At 42.4% G+C, this 21,464-nt stretch overlaps 1 protein-coding gene across 2 annotated transcripts in view; it reads left to right on the top strand.

The window, feature by feature from the left end:
• TAF3 (TATA-box binding protein associated factor 3) overlaps positions 1-21,464 on the top strand; it is a 108,273-nt gene that overhangs the window by 30,677 nt on the left and 56,132 nt on the right. The window lies entirely within an intron of this gene.

Below are 21,464 nucleotides of genomic sequence, written 5' to 3' on the forward strand. Positions count from 1 at the left end.
ATCCATACTGCATTAGTTAAAAGGAAGTGGGGATACAATGTACTTGGACTGTCCCAAAATGGTTTTGTACAGATATAGTTTGCAGTCACATCGCTTCCAAAGTAGTTTCTTTATTTTTTGGGGTACTGTAAAAATGTTCAAATAGAAATGTTTTTAAACTTTCAGTTAAATTGAACAAAACATCCATCAAATCGTTACTTTTGGTAACCAGGCTTATTGGGCAGATTTTATGTCATGTGCCTTTTGTCTGAGTGGTACAAACCTTTTAGTGACATTGTGTGGAGGCCGTGCACACGGAAATGTGGAAAATGTTTCGAAAGTTGTTAGGGAATTAAACGGTTAGCTTCCAAGGCTTCAATTGTGAAGTTTACCCTTTTAGTATATGGTGGTCATTGAAGCACAAAAGTTACTGAATATGAGATGTGTGGTCAGCATACTGGCGATTGAAGTCCTGTGCACTTCTAATGGACATTTGTTTGAAAGGACCAGGTTTGTTTATGTGAATAAGCTTTACTTATGGTCAAAGTAGATTTCCTTATATGAAGCAGTACTTTTCCATTTGCTTTAGAACATACTTGCAATGCTAATTGCCCCTGACAGACCCACATGGGAATAAGTCATGAAAATAATGGCTTCTGACCAATGCACACCAGGCTGCCAAACTCAGGAAGTCTTGGTGCCATAGTGAGGGAGAGAAATTCACATTTCATTTCCTATACAGGCCGTTAGGTCCAGCTCCACTGGTATAGTAACTCATATGGGATGTGGCATTACACTCTCAAGACCTGTGTAACCGTTTATCTCAGCAGGCGATTGGCAGCTCAGACTCATGGGTCCAAGCGGCTTCTGGATCTCCTTTCACTTTCCCTTTGTGAAATAACTTTTTTTTTTCCTATTTAACCCCTTTGATGCCTAAACATTCCTAGGATTGTAATTGAGCTTTGGGAGCAAGTGGAGGGTGTGTGATGAAAGACATAGTCCAGCTAGAAAAGAAAACCGCCAACATAGCAATCATTAACTTATGACAGGTTTAGTCTGTTAATGTGTTGCACATCCCATACGTATAGGTGGGTATATTCCTGGTCCTGTTATTGCTTTTTCATCTCCAGTTATGTGTGTGTGTGTGTGTGTGTGTGTGTGTGTGTGTGTGTGTGTGTGTGTGTGTGTGTGTGTGGATCATTCACTCAATCACATGTACACACATACTCTACAACTAACTCGGTTAAATATGCATGGAATATTAACATTTTTTTTGTTTGCCTGTAATTGTAAGCTGTTAATTCTCTGAAATCATTCCCACTTCTAAGCTGTGTAGTAAGTAGAGTATTGCAAAGAACTGTTGTGTATATGTTAATAAAGCGAATAACTTAAAGAAAAAATGATCCTTATAGGGATAAAATTGGGTTTTCAATATATGCTTGTCGTAGGCACTGTTACAAATAGTTGTTATTCAGTTAGGAGTGAAGGTGTGTCTGCCATTTCTCCCGCACCTTGCTTTTAGCATTGCAAGGTTTCCTCACTGTCTTTAGCCAGAAAATCTGCGAAGGCGTCTCACTGTAGTTAACTATGTGCACTGTTAATTGAATACTCCTAATTTATGGGACAATTTTCTGTTGACGTGGTGTTTTACTTTTTCAGAAATAATCTTTGAGTGCGGCAGTGTGAAAAATCCATATTGGGCTTAGTATTATGTTTTGTTTCCTTATTTCTTAAGTTGTATTCTGTTCAGATATTGGGCCTAATTCATACATTGATTGCTGCGGGCAAATTTTTTTTTTTTTCAGCAAGGCCCTCAGGTTATATAGCCACCACCCAGACAGTGAAAACCCACCCTATGGAAGTCTCTGAATGGCTTGCAAAAATCAAACCTATTGGCATATAGCTTCTAATCTATTTGCAACTCACTAGCAATTGAATGATTTTTCCATTGTGGGCAGTCTGTGCGTGACACAGAGCTGACGTCACACATCCTCCCTGAAAACGGTTGAGCAAGCCTGTGTTTTTACTGACCTTCCCAGGAAACTGCCATATGACACCCATATATGGAGTTTTCCTGTCAATCCACTTGAGCATGGCTTATGATCAGACAAGACATTGGATTTTTTGACTGAATGACCTTGCGCATGATTCGTTTGATAATCAGCCGCCTTTGTGAAATCGTATGGCTGTGATCATGTCTGAATAACCCCTAATGTTCCTTACTGTGTATGCCTTCCACATGAAGGTTGCCATGATAGATGTGTCATTGATGTTGCTGAATACACTGCACAGCATAGAGAACACTCCTTTACATCAGGGCTCGGCAGAACCTGGTAGTCATGGTGACCAGATTTTGCTTCCTGACGACCAGTTTTGCCAGGAAGCAGCACTGCCCGGGCAGAGTGACTTTAATCACCGTAGCGGGCCCCATGGAGGATTATACTGTTAACTATAACATCCAGCCGGCAGAGCGGTGCACAACTCACCCGGCTGCTGCTGTATCGGAGCAGGTCTGCGGTGCGGCTATTTAAAAGTTGAGCACAGAGCTACAGTGGTAGCTCCTGATTGGCTCGGGAGCCGTCTTGGCTTTTCAAATAGTTGCGCTGCGGACCTGGTGTGTGCTCTGATACAGCAGCAGCCGAGTGAGTTGTGCGCGGCTCTGCTGGCTGCTGCGGTGCTGGATGTTATAGCTAACAGTATAACCCACCGCAGGGCTGCTGCTCACGTGGTCTGATGACAAGGGCACCAGAGGCTGCTGCAACTGCTCCTGGATGGAGTCCTGCTATGATTATCCGCCACAGGGACCCGATGCTTACGTGTCTGATAGCAAAGACACCAGAGGCTGCTGCCTGCACCCCTGGCGGAATAAACTCTGCCAGGATTTGCTGCTCTAGGTACAGTAAACAGCAGTGCTTCTATTGGGAATGAGTGTGTGGGGAAATGGAGAGGGGTATAAATAGTGATGCCTGTGTCACCCTCTACTTCTCTCAAACTGCCACTCACTACCTCTCCCTTTCACATTTCCATCAGTCTCCCTGTCACTCACTGCTTATCCTCTCTGTCACACTCTATCTATCCCTTTCACCCACTCTTGGTCACCCTCTGCCTCTCCCTGTTACTCACGGATTCTTTCTGTCAGTCACCCCCTGTTTGTCATCCTTTTTCTCTGCAACACCCCCTGCCTCTCCCTGTCCACCTCTACCTTCTCATCCACTATCCTGTAATGGTGCACAGCCCCCCCCCCCCCCCCCCTTGTAATTTCCTTGACCTGCCCCTGCCTGGTATCAATGTGCATAATATGAAATGGACATTGTCATGTGGTATTATATATAATGGGCATCACAGTGTGTGGCATAAGGTGCAATAGGCATTATGGTGTTTGGAATACCATGTAATGGGCATTATGGCATGAAGTATAATATGCAATAGGTATTACGGCATGTGGTATAATGTGTAATGGGCATTGCGGCATGTGGTATAATATCGAATGTTTTTTTTTTTAATTATCGAGCCCTGCTTTACATACCCATGCTTCAGTTTACATTTTAATTTTGTCTTTGTCGCTGTCATATTTGCATGTTTTTTTTTTTTTTGGGGGGGGGGGGGGGGGGGGGGGTGGGGGGGTGTTTGACGGGTAGTTGTGTTATTATTATTTTGTCAATTTAAAGAAAAGCTTTGATTTGCCAGTGTATGGCTTTAATAAATCCTTTTCATATGATTACAATGCAAAGGTGACAGTGGCTCATGTTGCAGTTATGCACAGTAGAGTGTGCCTCTTAACCTCTGCCCTCCCAGCTCCCTGCTCACAGCTGGATAGTCTAACACATCTTCCTCTTGCATGGATCCTAGACAGCTGATTTAGCAAGTCTCTGAGTCTAAATTTGTCAAAGAAGATAGTGAATTATTGCACATTTTCTTTTTTTTTCAGTGAGTATAGCTTTGTATAATGTTGTGTACATTAAAAATAAGAAACCTCCCAGTATTTAAGTGCCTAGACATTGGGAGTAGCCGGTTGTCTTGTGCATAGGCCTTCATACATAATACCCCAAGAATTGCGAGCCCTGCAAGAGCTTTGCTCCAAAACTAGTGTAGCACGGTGTGCTGGCCAAACTCCAACCAGCATCTGTACGCAATGCACATTGGTTTTCTATGCTCTTTTCCATGCAATTGTTTATTTTCTTTTTTTCAGGGTGTTCTTTTGCATAATAAACCTTTCTACTATAAGTAATAATAGGACTGGTCTTATTTGAAGGTCTTGCCATAATCATGATTGGACATTAAGCATGGAATTACCTATTGTGAGGTTTACTGATGGGAGTAATAGACCATTTGTATATATTTTTGTAAAATAAATGTTTTAGAACAATGACTACATAGGACTGTTGGGTTTTGTGTTCCAGGGTTCTATGCTGGGACTGCAACTGAGATGTGTGCTGTGTATGGGAAACTGGGAGGTCTATGTAGTTCCTTCATGTGAGATGTTTAAGGAGACTTCAGGAGCCTAGGCTGGATAGGCAGTAAGAGCATAGACCTATAGTAGTAGGCAGGATTGATACTTTCTAAATTGTAAACTGGTTTGACTAGATGGCAGGCTGGTACTGGCTAGGTTGTACAATGGGCTGAAACTGCAGTCTGTGGCATTATAGTCTGGATTGGTGTGGACATTGTGAACTGTCAAACAAGCTGGATTCCTGGCTTCTGAGCTGGGATTTGTAGTGCTGCGTAAAGGATTGCCACTAGTAATTGGAGCAGATGGGCAGATGCAGTATCTGATTAGTGATCGGGAAGCAAAAGAGCTGCAGACCAGATCAGCTGCTATCAGGTGACGGTAGTACAGAATCTGTGTAGGCACCACAAACTATAAACTGGTGATCAGTTGTTCTCTTCAGATCTCAGAAAAGAGACTGAAGTGGAGATGCGCCAAGCGATCATTGTATTAAAATTCTATGAAATTAAGGAAATAAGCAGATTGGTTGTTGTTGGTAACTCCACTGCTCATATCCTCCGGTGGAGACCGGGGATGGTCGCATGCACCTGGAGCTTCCGATCCCCCATCCGTGGCGTGGCGGAGGGGAGCTGAAGGTGGAGGATGCTGAGGCGAGCGAAGGGGATGTGGCGACAACTGGCCAGAGGAAGAGGGAGGCTACTGAGGCCGGCACCAGGGACTCTGTGACACCGGCCGCTTGGAGATAGGGCTGGCCGTAGGAAGTTAGATCACCTCTGGCCCGGGCAGGATCCAGGACACACTGCTGTGCACTCTGCCATCTCTGCCATATGTAACCCCGTGTCTTCTCTGTGATAACTGTACTGTCTCTGCTTAAGTGTTACCTACCTGGCCGCTGATGTCTGCCTAGGCGCTGTGCAGCTCAGTGGGTATGTGCCCCCTGCGTCTATTCCCAGAGTTACTTCTAGTGCAGGGCTGGGCAACACCGGCCATCCAGATGTTAATGAACTACACATCCCAGGATGCTTTGCATTAGTTTTGCTATGTGGCCATGCTGAAACTGATGCAAGGCATCCTGGGATGTGTAGTTCATTAACATCTGAAGGGCCGGTGTTGCCCAGCCCTGTTCTAGCGTATACCTGTATGTGTATATCTGTCACTGTTTAACTGTACCTAACTGGCTGTTGCACAGCAATCCAAGTCAAATTCTTAGAATATGCAAGTATACATGGCCAATAAAGTTGAATCTGATTCTTATTATCTCTTAGAAGCTGTGCTATGTCTCTCCCCTGTGGTTATAATGATAGCCCTGAGGTGATTGGTGAAAGTGGCAACATTTAAAATGTCAACATGTCAAAGTTGCCTTTTTTTATTGACATTTGTGTGTCAATATGGACACTGTGTAAGTGTACGACATCACCTCGATACGCTTGCCATGCTTCGGGCACTGTTATAATTGATCTCTATGTCCACTTGTATCGCAAAGTAAGAACACATTGTTTCAAAGGAAAAAAATCATGAAAATACATATCGGCACTTTGAATGTGTCTATTTTGACAGTCAAAATTTGTCGCCATTCATATAAACAGGTCAGCTTGGCTATAGTCAACACGATCAGCTAATTATTCATGCTATAACAATTATTTGCAGAGAAAGTGATGTCAGAGATTGAACCCTAGGATCACAATTTAGTTAGGGGCCAAAGGGCTCAGTTGTGGTTGCTGTGCTGTATAAATACTGGCACCAGAACTTGCCTGATCGTAACTAGGACTTTTTTTTTTTTTATTATTATTAATTTATTTTTTTATACCATTTTAGTGTTTATGTGGGTGCAAACAAAAATCAATGACAACAGTGCAACTTTTAAGTGTTGCTTACACTGTGGACCACCCACTTCTGCAAAATCCTTCCCTCCCTACTTTCACTAACTGTAGGGGTCTCCCATGGTTCTGTTTTTCATCCACACTCTCTCTATATCCTCTTTAGATGAGCTCTTTTTTACATCTTCTATGCTGATAACAAAATCAACCTTTTCTTCCTCTGGACTCTCCTTCCTTGTATCTCCAACGGTCTCTCTATAGATGGCCATACATCAGAAAGATATTGTACCCAATCATACAATCTCAATTGATTGTAAGATGGATTGTGTGCACATCTTGTGTACACGATCATGCAGCAGATGGATTGTGAGTAGATTGCCAGGGATTTCAAGGGAAATTGTACACAATCATGAGCGCAATCGATCTTTCTGATGTTTGGCCAGCTTATCTCTTCTTGGATATTCTTAAACTAAACATGTCTAAGGGGGGGTATTCAATCACCGGTGAGCATCTCAGTCGGGGAGATACCCTGCTCAATGCTGTTGGGCCCGGCGGGCATCTCGGCAGAACAAGCCCGACATCACAAGCTGTCGGGCTCGTTATGCCGGGAAGTGACGAGCTGCCGGCTGCAGTTTGCCTCTTCCCGGCCGCAACTTGTGGCCACGCCCCCTTCTCTCTCCCCAGCAGGCGGGACATTGAATACCGCCTGCATTTTCTCAGTCGAGCTGACCGAGAATGGGACTGGGTCACTGCGGTCGAGCAAGCTCGACTGCCATGACCCTCTCACATTGAATACCCCCCTTAGACTGAGTTGATCATCTTTCTACCCTCGAGCACAACCTACCTCCCGCAATTTCATAATCTGTCGATGACACTACTATCTCCTGTAGACCCCAAGTTTGCTGTCTTCACCAGACTGGTCTTCTTTAATCTCCTATCTGGAGTGGAGAGAGGCATTTGTCAGGGATGCCAATCTGTTCTCAATGATGCAGCCCTGCGCATCTTTCTCTAGCGCACTTCATCCACCTGCCTCTCCTACAAGCTCTTCACTGGCAACCGAACCCTTTCAGAATCCGATTTCAGAACTCCTCTCCCATTTACGTCTCTGACCTTCTCACTTCATACTCACACCCATCCGATTTGCTCCGTTAATGCACATTGCCTCCCCAATTTTGTTAGTGGGTGTGGCTGCATTGTAACCCATTAAAGTAGTCAATCAGTTAGCAAACCTGACTTTAGTCTTACACACGGGGCCCAGACTGGAAATGAGTTCCCGGACCCAAAATTCCTGATGGCAGTTCTGGATGGCATAACTTCTTTCTAGAATATGATTTTCACTGTCTCTTATAAATGTGGCCTTCTTTCGGAACTCACCACTTACTAGTTTTCTGTAAAGTCCAACTAAAGTATGGCTAGTATTGGGACAACCTTCACAATGAAGGTTGTAGACAAAGACTAAAGACTCCTAAACACTAGACGACACACATTGCGGCCGAATTGTGCATGTACACTGAACAATATCAGATCAGTGAGTGATGTCATCACGTGGGCCAAAAGCGACCTGCATGCTCAGCCAACGGCAGTGGGGTCGTTAATGAAGAAAGGGAGGGAGCGCTCATTATTAACTATATTGAGTTCCCTACTGAGCGATCTCTTTTTTTAAAAAGTTGTCTAGTTTGTATGGGGCTTAACGAGAGTTTATTTGCCCAGTATAGCAGTTATTAGATTGTAGACGTTTTATCGTCTTCCTTAACTAACTATAGTACTGGTGAATTTGAATGCAAAACAAACTAAATATGTATTTTTTGTACTTTTTAAGGCCCCATACACTATGTAACTTCTCCCCTTGAGCTGCCCTACATATCGCATGCAGTCCCCGCTTCTTGCCACGAGGAGGGGTCTGACCTTGCGATCTTACTTGCAGCACGTATGATCTTCGGAACCAATGCACATGGTAAAGCACATTGGGTTGGATGTCATACACTTGCTATCTGGGCTGATTTCCACCCAATTTCTCGTCCATATACACCGGAATTTGGTGAAATTGGGCCCAAATTGCATAGTGTATGGGACCTTTTAAAAGCAAAAATTCTTCATATAAAATTCTTCTATAACATTTTAAGTTTGTTATATAATTAACCATTAAAACAAATGTGAATATCTCCAATAATGTTTGCATAGAGAAGTGGCATAACACACATGCTTGATTTTAGAAGTATGAATTGTCAAAGTATTTTCTATAAAACTTCTTTGGTTTTGAGAATCCTTTGTTCATCTGGGTATTGTGCTTTATAGGCTACCTTTGATTGCCAATAGAAGAGTTAACTATATTGCAGCAGACCTTGGCAATGGTAAAACTGCCTTTAAAAACATTTGTAAAATGAAACCTTTGGTTGTTAATCACATTAATAAAAATGTGTGGCTGTATAGTAGTAATAAATATATGTACCTGCCTTTTAGAGGTTTCATTCTATTACACCATAATTTGATGCAGTTGTATTTTGCATAACTGCCAGTAGGTGGCGTCATTGTCCTACAGAAACATACTAAAACAAATAAGTGCTGCTTTAAATTAACATTGTAGTAATCTATGTGCCAATGTGAGTTAAGAAAGATTGAAAGCACTAGGGGGATTAATGACATGCTTACTGTATGTATAGAAGAAATGTATACATACACTGGCAATTCAGACAAATATATTAATGCAACAGTAATGCAGATTAGGTTTCAGTGTTGTGATGTTGAGTAAATGTTTTTTTTTCCTTTCCATAGTAATTACAAATGTTAAGTAAAATGGAAGGTCTATTCCAGCTGTAAGGAATAGTACATTTTGGGTACGAATTCATTTGCACAGTCTCTTGACAGTAGTATAATGCATGTTAAATGTATATTAATACTATAGTTTTAATGAGTTTTTTTTTTTTTTATTTCAGAACATTTTTGTGTACTTTAAAGTGGACCCCAAACAATTATTTTAGTGAGACTGTAATAATTTGAAACTGATATCCTTGAAAATATATAAAATACTGTAAAGTATAGTGTCTATTGATCTATAGCAGTGATGGCTAAACTTGACACTACAGCTGTTGTTGAACTACACAACCCAGCATGCCCTGCTACAGTTTTACTATTTGGCCATGCTAAAACTGATGCAGGGCATGCTGGGATGTGTATTTCAACAACAGCTGGAGTGTCAAGGTTAGCCATCACTGACTTATAACAATGTGTGTGAAGCTGTTCTATTGAATAATTGAATCTTTTTAGATATTTAACATGTCTTTTTAGAGTTACATTAAAAAAATTCTAGTATCTGTTAATTGCGCACCTTGGAATTCGAGGCGGGGTGTAGCATTGAGCAAGTTTGAGGAGTTTTGTGACTAAGTTCTGTACACTGCAATTCCTATTCTTCTGACCTGTATTCGGAAAATGTATTGCTAAACACCAAACCTCGTTTTTAGATGGTTTTTATTAACAATTTTGTTTGTTTTCTGTCTGATGCGGCTTAGCATTATATTGTATTCTCAATTTTGCGCTTTAGATTTGTCGTTGATGAATCTAGCACCAGCACAGCTGGTTTGTGTGTTCAGGGTTACTGTGCATTATAGATTTTTCTATGCAATTTTCATCCCAAATGAACCAACTATTTATATTCGAGACAAACTCTGGAGGAGTTTAAAGTGTTTCCTGAACTTCCTAAAGAAAAGGAAGTATTTTTTCAGCACTAACTCTGTTTCATGATGTTCGTAAGCAGTGAGGCAAGAGGCCTAATTCAGCAGAAAGTGGGAGTCCTAGGTGTGTGGAAAGAAGGACATTTACAAATACCACCCTGCCTATTATATTATATCACACACACAGTTGGTCTTAACGCCCTTGGCTTTTGTACATAAACTGCAGATATTAAGCAAAATTGGTACGTGTGGGAGAATGTTCTTTTTTCAGTCATTACTTTGGATCGGACTATTCATGAATTGCTATTTTAAACTGTTATTTTGCGCACTTTTGCGGCATTATTATTTGCGGACTTTTTGGTTCATGGTTTATTGATGAAAGAACTGTTGGGTCACACCATGAAAATTGTGTGTGTATATAGGTAATCCCCACAAATTGGAAACTTTTTATAGTCCAGGGGATTGGTACTAAATCTCGGCGTTCGGAATCCCGCGTTCAAAATCCCGACCACTGACATCATGACAAGGGGGAAACATGGATCGTCCCCCCTTGCGTGCTTGCTGCGCTTGCCATGCAGCGGGCCCGGTGCCTCGCTACGCTCGGCATACTAATTTATTCTCCTGCTATGGTTGTCGTGGACACCCATAGAGGGAGAAAGTGTAGGTATTTCGTCAGTCGGGATTTTGACCGCCGGGATTGTAACTGCATCCCTAGTCCAGTTGTGTTCCCTAGTGTCCAGAAAATATATTGTCATTGTATTAAGGCTAATGGGAATGATACAGTCCATAGGCCATTACTATTTATTCCACATTGTTCTCTTCTTTTCCTGTAAGTGGACTTCAGACTGTTAACTGTAACCTGGGAATAGCCTTAAATAAAAACTAGCTGTTGTAACTGAAACTATAGCATTGAGACAGAACAGGCTCTATAGTAAAGGATTTCTTAGATGTGAATTTATTTGGTAAGTGTGAAGGTCATCAGGTTGTTCTATGTTTTAGTTTCGTCTTACAGAGTTATGAACTGTTATGAAATTGATGTAATGCGATTAAAGTAAATGCTTGCATGAACCTAAACAGGCATAAAAGGTCAGCCCCTTTAATCTACTGTTTTCAACAGATATTCTCACTTTTGGGCGCACTTTTTTGCTGTAAGCATTGCAGTAGTAACCCCTGGTGGGGGGTTCTATAATAGGGAGCAGTTGCCTTTAGCGCCAAGGGAGAAGTGTAAAATCATACAACGGTATATTGCAAATACTTAATGAGTGTCTGCAGTAGAAACTTTACCCTGCCGTCCATGCTCAGAATTCCCACAGTGATCTATTTAACTGGTAATTGTCCATGATACGCATTAACAAGCCTGGTAGGGTTATTTCTTGGCCACCAACAATCTGTTTAGAGACCCTGTTAAGGGATTCTCGGCATACAAGAGACCTCTTTTTTTTTTTTTTTTTTTTTTTTTATAATGCGTATAGACCACACAATTTTTTTATTTTATTATATTGTAAATCCAAATGTTTGATACAATTATTCATCTAAGGGGAATACATATAGCTGGGCGGTGGTCAGTATGCTGGAGGTCAGGAGACAGACAGTGGAGTTACAGTATAAATGGAAGACAATGTTTAGGTCGATCACTAATGGTAGACACTGACTAGGTCGATACCTTGAAATGGTTGACATTTACAAAATGTCAGCACAAGTCTATGGTCAACATATACATGGTTGACATGAATAGGGTCGACATGAGTTTTTTCACTTATTTTTATGTCTGTTGACATGGACACCGTATAGTTGTGCCGCATACCCTCGCTGCGCTTGCCATGCTTTCATGGATGGTGCCTTACTGCTCTCGACAGGAGGGGGGGGGGGGGGGGGCGTGAGAGAATGTGAAACTTAAGTCTACCTTTTTTTTTTCTATGTCTATCACATGCGCGTTGACATTGGGTCAGACAAAGGAGTGGACAAGGGCTGCAGCATGGCCCCCATTCGTGGTTCTCCGCCTTGGACTTGTGTTTGTGCACTTGCTGATACCGTAACCCCACCGGCTCCCCGTGACCGCCGATTTATTTGCAGCCTCGGGTATCGCTAGGTGTATATGCAGCTTTACTGTCCAACTAGTGCCTAACCCTTCCCACTGGTCGATGCATCATTTTGCAAAATGGTAACTTTTCACATGTTGATACTCTGCTTATGCCTAAATGTCAATTGACATTGTGATCTTTGTACCAATTAAATGCAGTGTTCTACTCCTAGTAACCTAGATACTTGTATTAAGAAAACAAATCTTCCTAAAGGTTACTTATACTAGAATGCAAGGCATAACTTTAGGGATTGCCAATTCCTGTCAATACTACTCCTCACCCTCCTATTGCTATGTGCCAACTAACCCATGATGTACCTTCTGGTAAATTTTACTGGAGTAATAACCACCAATGATAACTCTCCATTTCAGATACAATTTATAGCCATCTGTAGAATGTTGATGCAAAGATATATACCGTAACTTCTTTAATTTGTTCTTGTATTTTACCCTGTGGATTCCTTGTCAGATCTCCTGGCTTATTACTTGGAGAAATATTAAACAAAATGGGACCTACTACTGAGCTTGTTACCACAAGCTTATACCTTTTGCAAACTATTGGCAATTCTATTATTTATTTAACCAATGAATTATGCACTTTGTGTTGTAAGAATATCTTTATGAAATCTAGATAAACTATGTTGGCAATCATTAAATCTGAGGGGGGGGAATGTACACAGATTTCTAAATCCCTTATGGCTCCTTCACACGTAGCGATTGTGTCCTTTTCAAAGAGATCTGACCTAATTTGACTAGATCGCTTAAAAAATGACCCTATGGCGCTCAGTGTGTAGGGGCAATAGTGATGCGTGGCCCCACGCAACACTGTTGCCAGGCGGTGTAGATCATGCATGCATGATAAATCTAGTCTGATCGCCAGTGATCTCACCAGACAACACTGGCCCTGACTGATCGCTAAGTGCTTTGCAGCACTGTGTGCTGAGCGATCTAGCATCACTCAGATCGTTCTGCAACATCTCCATATGTGTGGGCCCCAACTGAACTGAGAGTGCTGCAGTCTAGCATAGGGAGGTACACTTGCTAACCAACGGTTCTTTGAACTATAGTTCATAGAGATTCCTAGTGATATTTTTTGTCTACTCTGCCTATAAAAGCATGTATGATTTGAATGTATATATGTTTTTAGTATATAGCTCTGCAAAAAAATGGTTGTAAATGCGAATAGTTTTTCAGTACTAACATTACTTTATATTGTGACTGCTAGTTGTAGTGGCAGCAACCCCAGAATTAAAGTCTGTTGCTTACATTGCTAAAATGTGTGGTAGTATCTCCAGCAAAACTTCCCATTACAAAGGGAAGAAAAAAACAATACTCCTTGACGCTTAATAATAAAAAGCAGTGATGTTTTTTTGAACCACATTGAGTGTAGTAAAACATGTCAAAGGAGATCTATTGTATATTCAGGACCTTGACTGATACTACTCCCGTCCCCCTGAGTCCATCCCTCAGTGCACCCCAGCAATTACTGACATCAAGTTTGGTTGACATTTGAGGGGACGGAGGAGCACCCAGTTGCCACTGACCCTGTTGTCCACCCTTGTATTCGGACATTACAGGCAGCAAGGTACAGCTCCCCGGGCTTCTTGAACCAACATCAGCGTGATGTGCACCAGTGAGTACCATTGGCTGCTACAGTTTGGTCCTGATCAAATCCTTTTTTCATTCATAGGAAATATTTAAACTTGGATTAAGGACTATGGGGGTTATTCTGGTTTACTCACAAAGGCAAATTCCTTCTCAAATGGACAAAACCATGTGCACTGCATGGGGGGGCAGACATAACTTGTGCAGAGAGAATTAGATTTGGATGCATTATTTTGTTTATGTGCAGGGAAAATACTGACTACTTTATTTTTACACTGCAATATAGATGTTACTCTGAAGTAAAACCCCACCCAAATCTAATTCTCTCCAAGTTACATTTGCCCCACCTGCAGTGCACATGGTTTTGTCCATTTGAGAAGGAATTTGCCTTTGCAAGTGAACCAGAATAAGGGCCTATAGGAGGACTGCAAATCATAAGGTGAGCCAGATTGACTGGAAACCTTCCTTCCACAACAAGTTTATACTCCCTGGGAGGTTATTGATTTTGTTTGTATTTTTTGTGTATTTACTCTTTTTTTTTTTTTTTTTTTTTTATTGAGCAACTAGGTGATTCATTCTTCACACAGTCGTAAGGGGCTGCGCCCCCTTAATTTGTGAACTTTTGGATTGTGTGAAATATGGTTAGAATTGTATGAAAGATGGCCTGTATTGCAACTTGAGTTATAAGTGAAATGTAAAATCGAGAGCATATGATTTGGAACAGGGTGTGTTTCTTTGTTTAATATCGCTTGAGGAGGGGTTGCGGGGGGTGCCTTGAATCGCGGGAAGGGAGGTCCGCGAATTTCGGGAAGGGGGGTTGTGGGGGTCCATGAATCGCGGGAGGGGGGTGCCGCTCACGTACACCATGGTGGATGGTGGGTGTGTACTGTAGCCCTGGCTGGGCGGGGGGAGGTGATGTCAAGGGGGTGGTGGTGTGTATAACACTGGTCTTTAACCTATGGGGGGGGGGGCGGGTTTGTGTATTATGCTGGGTGGGAACATTGTGTCTATAACGCTGTCAATCAGACTTGTAACCCCGCCCAGCGTTATATACACACAGGGGATGAGTGACAAATCTGGCTAAATATGAGATCATATATAAGAATTAACTTTTATTATTTTGTCAAGTTTTTTTATATATTATTGAGTCCTACTTGAATGTTGGGCCAATTCTGGATCTTTTATATTGATCCGAATTCAGCCTCTGCCCTGACGGTCGGGGTTTGCGCATTTCTGCGCATGTGCAAACCCTGAGTGTGAAAGTCCACAGCGAGTTACTTACTCACAGGGACATTTTGCAGTGAAGATCAATGAGGGCGGTGGCAGCGCCAGGCCATGGGAATGCCTAGTGTTTTACAAACCTCTCCATGAAAAAAGGGTACCCGTGGTTATGTGGGCAAGCCGATGCCTGTCTGGGGTGGGCGGCTGACATAGCACTCACGAAGTCAGTTGAGACTGACTTTTATTTGCAAAGGCAGGAGAAATCATTTGATGGTCGTCGATTTTTTGTGGGGATAAATCACAATAAAGTGTCAAATTTGCATGTATTTCACAGCCGATTTGATGCACTGCACATCAGAGCTTGAGGATCGCACAGGCTGCAGGAGCGATGTGTCTCATCGCAGCCAGGCTCTTTTCAGTGGAAAGGACCACATACGGTCTATCGTATATGATCCTGTCGCCCGTGTAGATTCCGGGTGGCTCAAGGGGGATCGCATGTGACTTCTCCCCTCGAAGAAGTTGCAGAAAAGTATGACAAACAATTGGAATTTAAAAATGTGGTTCATGTTGTAAAAGTTTGGTTATTATGTTGGCTAGTAACATTAACCTATTTGAACTGATTAAGATTAATCTTTAAGTTTTACATGGTAGTGTCAGTCAGTCCTTAATTGAATAAACCTTTAATTTCTGTAACTTCCATTATATGCATAGTTTTATGCATGGCTAAATCTTTTTCCTTTGCATAATACTACCCATGCACACCCCTTGATTCTGCAGGTTGAACTGGGGGCTCGGGCATATTCACTACCCAAACGTGGCATAAGTCAGCACTAAAAAAAAAAATTAATTCAAAAGGGTGCATTTAGATTGCCTTTGGGGTACCCCAAACTGCTGGGCCTAATAACAGCTGCAACCTATATAGCTTCACCACTGCCTAAACCTACCACTGCCTAATCTTGCTTACCTTACGAAGTGGTTAGTATTTTGAACCATTGGAAGCTTGCCGCCGTTGTTGTGAGAGTTGAGATGCTGACTATATGCCCATTCACCATTACTATTCAACTGAAATATTCTACCATCTTCAGATGTAATTTGTTCCTGAAGCCCCTCTTTCCCATAAAGATGTGTGCTGGATTGCATTGTGTTCACTGTAGCTTGGTTAGATCAGCTACTGTTTTAGCAATGGATGTATTGTCATCGGGCACGTGGGGTCCTTCAATTTTAAAGTTCTATGCTGTTGGTTTGCAGACTTTCCCCTAAATCTCTGGAAATTGAGGCGGTTGGTTAGTTTGCCACTTTTATCTTCTATCTTCTTATTTGCTCTGGGTCTGTGATTGCTTTTGCTGTTCGGTAGTTAGATTTAATAACTTACTAGTAACCAAATGAGCAAGGTTTGATAATTTTGTATAGATCCAATGTGTGTCCTTATACTATACATACACTTTTTTTTACTTTCATTTATTTTATGTCACAGCTTATTGGGAAGTCAGTGAGCTTTTTTGATTGGCTACATTCAGAAGTTGCCAAAAATGTTTTTCTTTGACTGACTGTAGACTGCACTCTGCAATCTGAGCTTTAACTTCAGTCTTCCCATCTTTGTACGCTGGAAAATATTCTCTATTTTTTTGTAATTCTCCCATTACCCTGGGTGGCCTGACCTCTTTTGTGCAGGTCAGTAACCCGTAGAGCTTCTGTCTGCAGACGCTGTACGATAGGCAGTGTAAGCCCAGAGGTGTAGTGTTTATGACTTCAGACTTGCAGTGGCACTTTGCTAGACAATGTGGACTTGCTGTATACAATAAGCACTTGCCAATGTTACTTTTTTTTTTTTACTTACACAAACATTTGACTTAATGGTTCTCACTTTTAGATGTGCAACGTTTTTACTTCCAAACTATAATTTAAGAAATGTTTAGTAGCCAAATTAGTTAACTGTCTCACTTAATGCTTCTGACCTTTATGTATGGATATTACAACTGCTAAGCTTACCTAAATGTTTATACACTAAAACATGCTTATATAAAGCCGCAGTAGCCTAGTTACAAGTACAAAGTAAATCATTTGTTATAACAAGCAGTCTTTAAAAAACTTAATTTTTTTTAAAGTTCTGTATATTGATGGTATTAGATTTATGTTTACTCTTCGGTTTTTCTTCTCAATATCAAGACTTTTTGCTTATTTTATGTCAGTTGGCCATGGGTGCCAAGCAATTGATGTTGAGCCTAGCAGGCAGTTACTAGTTGCATTGCCTCAAAAACATTCACTTTAACATTCTCAACCCCTGGATTACATAGAGATTGTGTAGCACTTTGTGAACAGCATGCGGTTTGGCTTCACTATACTGCGTGGTGAATGCCATTTGGCAGTACCTGTATTGGTTAATAGTGGTAGTCGTGTGGTTTAGATTCATTGTTTCCCCACTAGTAATCTGGCTGTGGTGTGCTCCAGAGACCAGTTTACAATTCCTCGATCCTATAAAGGTGCCCATACACGTTACAATGGTGCTGTGCGATGCGTGCTCCCACACACAGCACATAGTAGCCCTGTTTGAATTAGGTCCTGATCGCATGGCATGCACTGTGATCTAGTTCAAAACGCACAGGAATATTTGACAGTGTATGGGCACCGTAAGATATTTTTTGTTTAATTTGTTACATTTTCTTTCATTGTACATTAGTGCAACACCAGTCTAGCACAGGGGTAAAATTGTAAGTGTTTTTTTTTTTAACCTGTTTATCTCACTAGATTTGATTACAATGAGTGAAGATCGCCCATGTAGCTCTAACCTAAGTCACCCAATGTCAGAAGTCTTCCATGAATGAACCTAATTACCCTCAGGGCTGCATGCATTGATCACCGTTTCGTGTTTTTTTTTTTTTTTTTTATTAAAACAAAGAAATTAATTATCCCATTAGAATAGGAGTCCTGCATCTGTTGGCAAACATTCAATTAACTTTTTAGTGTTTGCCACTTAATGTTGTGTTTGACCAACAGACCATGGAGAACGAGTTTCCTTTGAAATCCAGCAGCAGATGCACATAGCACTGCAGTGTTCTCTGCACAGTCTGCTTTTGTGGCTCATCAACATATTTCCCATGGTCTAACCATCTAGTGGCCATTTCTGTAGCTAAGGGGGGGAGTGACATGCATACAAAGTCAGCGAGTCATTTAACCCCTTAATGTAGTGTTTACATAAAGTAGTAGAAATAAACCAGTTCCAGCTCCTGTATTTTCTGAAAATTTTCCATTCAAATTTACTTAAGTTATTTTAATTGTCATTTTGAGTAATGCATCGGGTTACTAAACCGGATGGAGTCTTAGTGCACCAGGATTGTTTTTCGCATTAAAGGTTTTATACAAGTAAGCTAATACCTAGAGGTCCGGAGAAGAAGCATTCAAACAAATTCCTATTTACCTGCAACAGTTTTTATTTTCATTTTTAAATATGCTTTGTATAGATTTGGTTGTTTTCTATACTACTTTAATTAGTATTCACGCCTACAAGTACCATTATGCGGTGTGCCACACCACCATTTATCATACTAGCATACAACCTGTTCACTTAACAATTATTTATCTAGCTGGTGTTGCTGAGAGACATGATGTGGGGCTAAAGGAGCCTACACACAGGGAAATGAGCATCCTGAGTGATGCCAGATTGCTCAGCACGTGCTGAACAATTGGTCAGGCCAGTGTTCTCTGTGAGGACACTGGCCTTGACACCGGCAATTATGTATTTATTCAGCCTGGTGGATATGAATTACCATGGTGATGGCCCTTTTCATGCAATTTTGACAGATCAGGCCGAGAAATCAGATGAGTGATCGATTCCGATCTGATGTGTGGTCCTGTACAGGTCAGAGCCGTAGAGTGCACTTGCTGCACCAAGGATCTATCAGATCCCCATAGCCATGACTGAGATTGCTTACTATACATCATATGCAAACCTGCCTCCCGGGAGCGGCCAGGTGAGTTTTTATTTTATTTTTTTAAGTAAGTGTATAAATAATTAATATTGTTGTGTGTACACCCCGTAGCAATGGTGCCCATCGCCCACTCAGATTTTTTAGCACATGCAAAATCTAGATGGCCTGGCATGTGCATAAAGAACACTGGTTGGCACGGATCACTCAGTATACATCACTATATCTGTATGGGTGAACTTGTCACTGGGAAACTCAAGGGAAATCTCCTACACAAGATTACTTGGCTCACATCTCTAAGCAGAAATCACCCCTTGTGTATGGGGCTTTAAACTCATGCCATCTGGTAGGGATGTTCAGCAAAATGGTCACTGATAGAGATACTCATTGCCCACCCCTTCTGTGGCAAATTGATAGCATCTAGTCTGTTATGATAAATATTAGTGATGGAAAGACTTTGGTGCGTATCAGTGCTCAGTGCTTTCTCTGGTAGGTAGGGCTAATGCCATTCTAAAGAGGTGCAATACTGAATAGAGCTGAAGCCTTTTTTTTTTTTTTTGCAGTGTCCTTACTTTAGTTACTAACAAAGAATTTATATTATTTTACATATTAAAAATGAAAATTCTGATAATTTTTTAAATAAGGAAATTGCAGTAACTTATGTGTAATGATTAGGTCCTGAAATATTGTTAACATTAAACTGCAGTAGTGAGCAGTTTATTTGCATGAAAGGCTCTTTGAGTACCACATTTACCCGGTATACCTTTAATCACCTTTTGGGGGAAGGCACTGAGGCATATTGGAGGATTGTTTGGGGAGAGTGCCTGATTTTCTGGACTTGTGTATGGATGGATGGATGGATGGATGTACTGCAAAGAGTGAGTGATTTGGCTTGGTGAGTGCACATCCTTCCTATGTTTTATATATTATAATATAGTACTCCCAACTAGAGACTGTTGGCGTGCTCAAGGTCAGAGCCCAGTAACTGTTTCCAGGGGCGGATTGGCCCACCGGGAAACCGGGCCGTTTCCCGGTGGGCCGGCACATTTTATAGCCGAAGTGGCCGCCCTCCTTATCAGGGCCGCGGCCCGCCGAACAGCTGTCTCCGTGCTGTCCGCTGCCGCAGCACTATTCCCTTATTAAAGATGGCCGCGGCCGGCCTTGGAAGCTCCCAAACTTAAAATGGCCGCGGGAGGGCTGGTGCGCATGCGCGAGCGCACACAGCTGCTCCCGCGGTCTGGATGAAGTGCTGCCTAGCCGCCCGTGACGCTCCCCAGCTGCAGCAGCGTGAAGGAGTCGGACTGTTTTGCACGCTGGGCTGGGGAGCCGGATTTGATGGGCAGCATCAAATATGCTGCTGACTCTGAGGGCAGCCACAGGAGACGCGGGTAAAGTGCCACAAATAATAATAATAATAATAAATAATGCAGCCTGCCTCATAATATATATGTATGTATGTATGTATGTATGTGTGTGTATATATGTATGTGTATATGTATATATGTATGTATATGTATATATGTGTGTGTGTGTGTGTGTATATAGATAGATATATAGATATATATAATCTCTATCACCATGTGCCCCTGCCAGTACCATTTATTTTTCTGCTCTCATGGTTGTGCCGCCGAGCGCATTGGTATATAACCATGTCTGTTAGCAGTCCTGTTCCCTGATTGTGTCCCACCCAGAGGCGGATTGGCCGGACCAGATTTCACTCTGGCTGGGCCACTTACCTTCGTTAGAAACGGCCGCAGCCCAGCCTGGTCACAAACGGCAGCATTGCCCGAAACAAATATGGCCGTCGCATATATGCATATATTAAATGCTCATATGCGGCGGCCATATTTGTTTTGGGCAATGCCGCTGGATGTCGACGGAGGCGGTGGTGAGTAGTGTCCGCAACCCCGCCGACCCGCCCCCACCGGCTGTGGCGACAGCAACAAAACCCCCCCCCCTGCCGTAGCGGCAGCAACCCCCGCGCCGCCCCGAGGGCTTCACTGTGTGCGGCATATGTTGTAATGGGCATCAAGGTGTGAGGCATATGTATAATGAGCATCACGGTGTGAGGCATATGTATAATGGGCATCACGGTGTGAGGCATATGTATAATGAGCATCACGGTGTGGCATATGTATAATGACATCACGGTGTGCGGTATATGTATAATTGACATCATGGTGTGCGGTATATGTAGAATGGGCATCATGGTGTGTGGCATATGTATAATGGGCATCACGGTGTGTGGCATATGTATAATGGGCATCACGGTGTGTGGCATATGTATAATGGGCATCACGGTGTGTGGCATATGTATAATGGGCATCACTGTCTCCCCTCCTTGCATCTTCCACCACTTTGTGACTCCCCTCCCTGCATCCCCTGCCACTCTGCATTCCCCCTCCTACCCTGCATCCTGTGCCACCATGCTCCCCTCACACTCTGCGTCCTGTGCCACCCTGCGTAAGTCCTCACTCCCTTCGTTCTCAGCCTGCATCTCCCCTCCCAGCATTCTACGCCACCCTCCATCCCCCCTACCTCCCTGCATCCTCTTCCACCCTGCCACTCTACTGTGTTGCGAGACCCCCTGTCACCCCCCCCCCCCCCCCTGTCTCTATCTCCCCAGCCCCACAGGCTGCAGAATAAACGCTGTACGCATACGCCTATTCTGCAGCCTGAGGGGCTGGGGACATAGCCAGCAGCTCGTTGAAATAGGCCATATTG

This window comes from Crinia signifera, chromosome 4 (genome assembly GCF_055691185.1).
Source record: "Crinia signifera chromosome 4, ASM5569118v1, whole genome shotgun sequence".
NCBI classification, from domain to species: domain Eukaryota; kingdom Metazoa; phylum Chordata; class Amphibia; order Anura; family Myobatrachidae; genus Crinia; species Crinia signifera.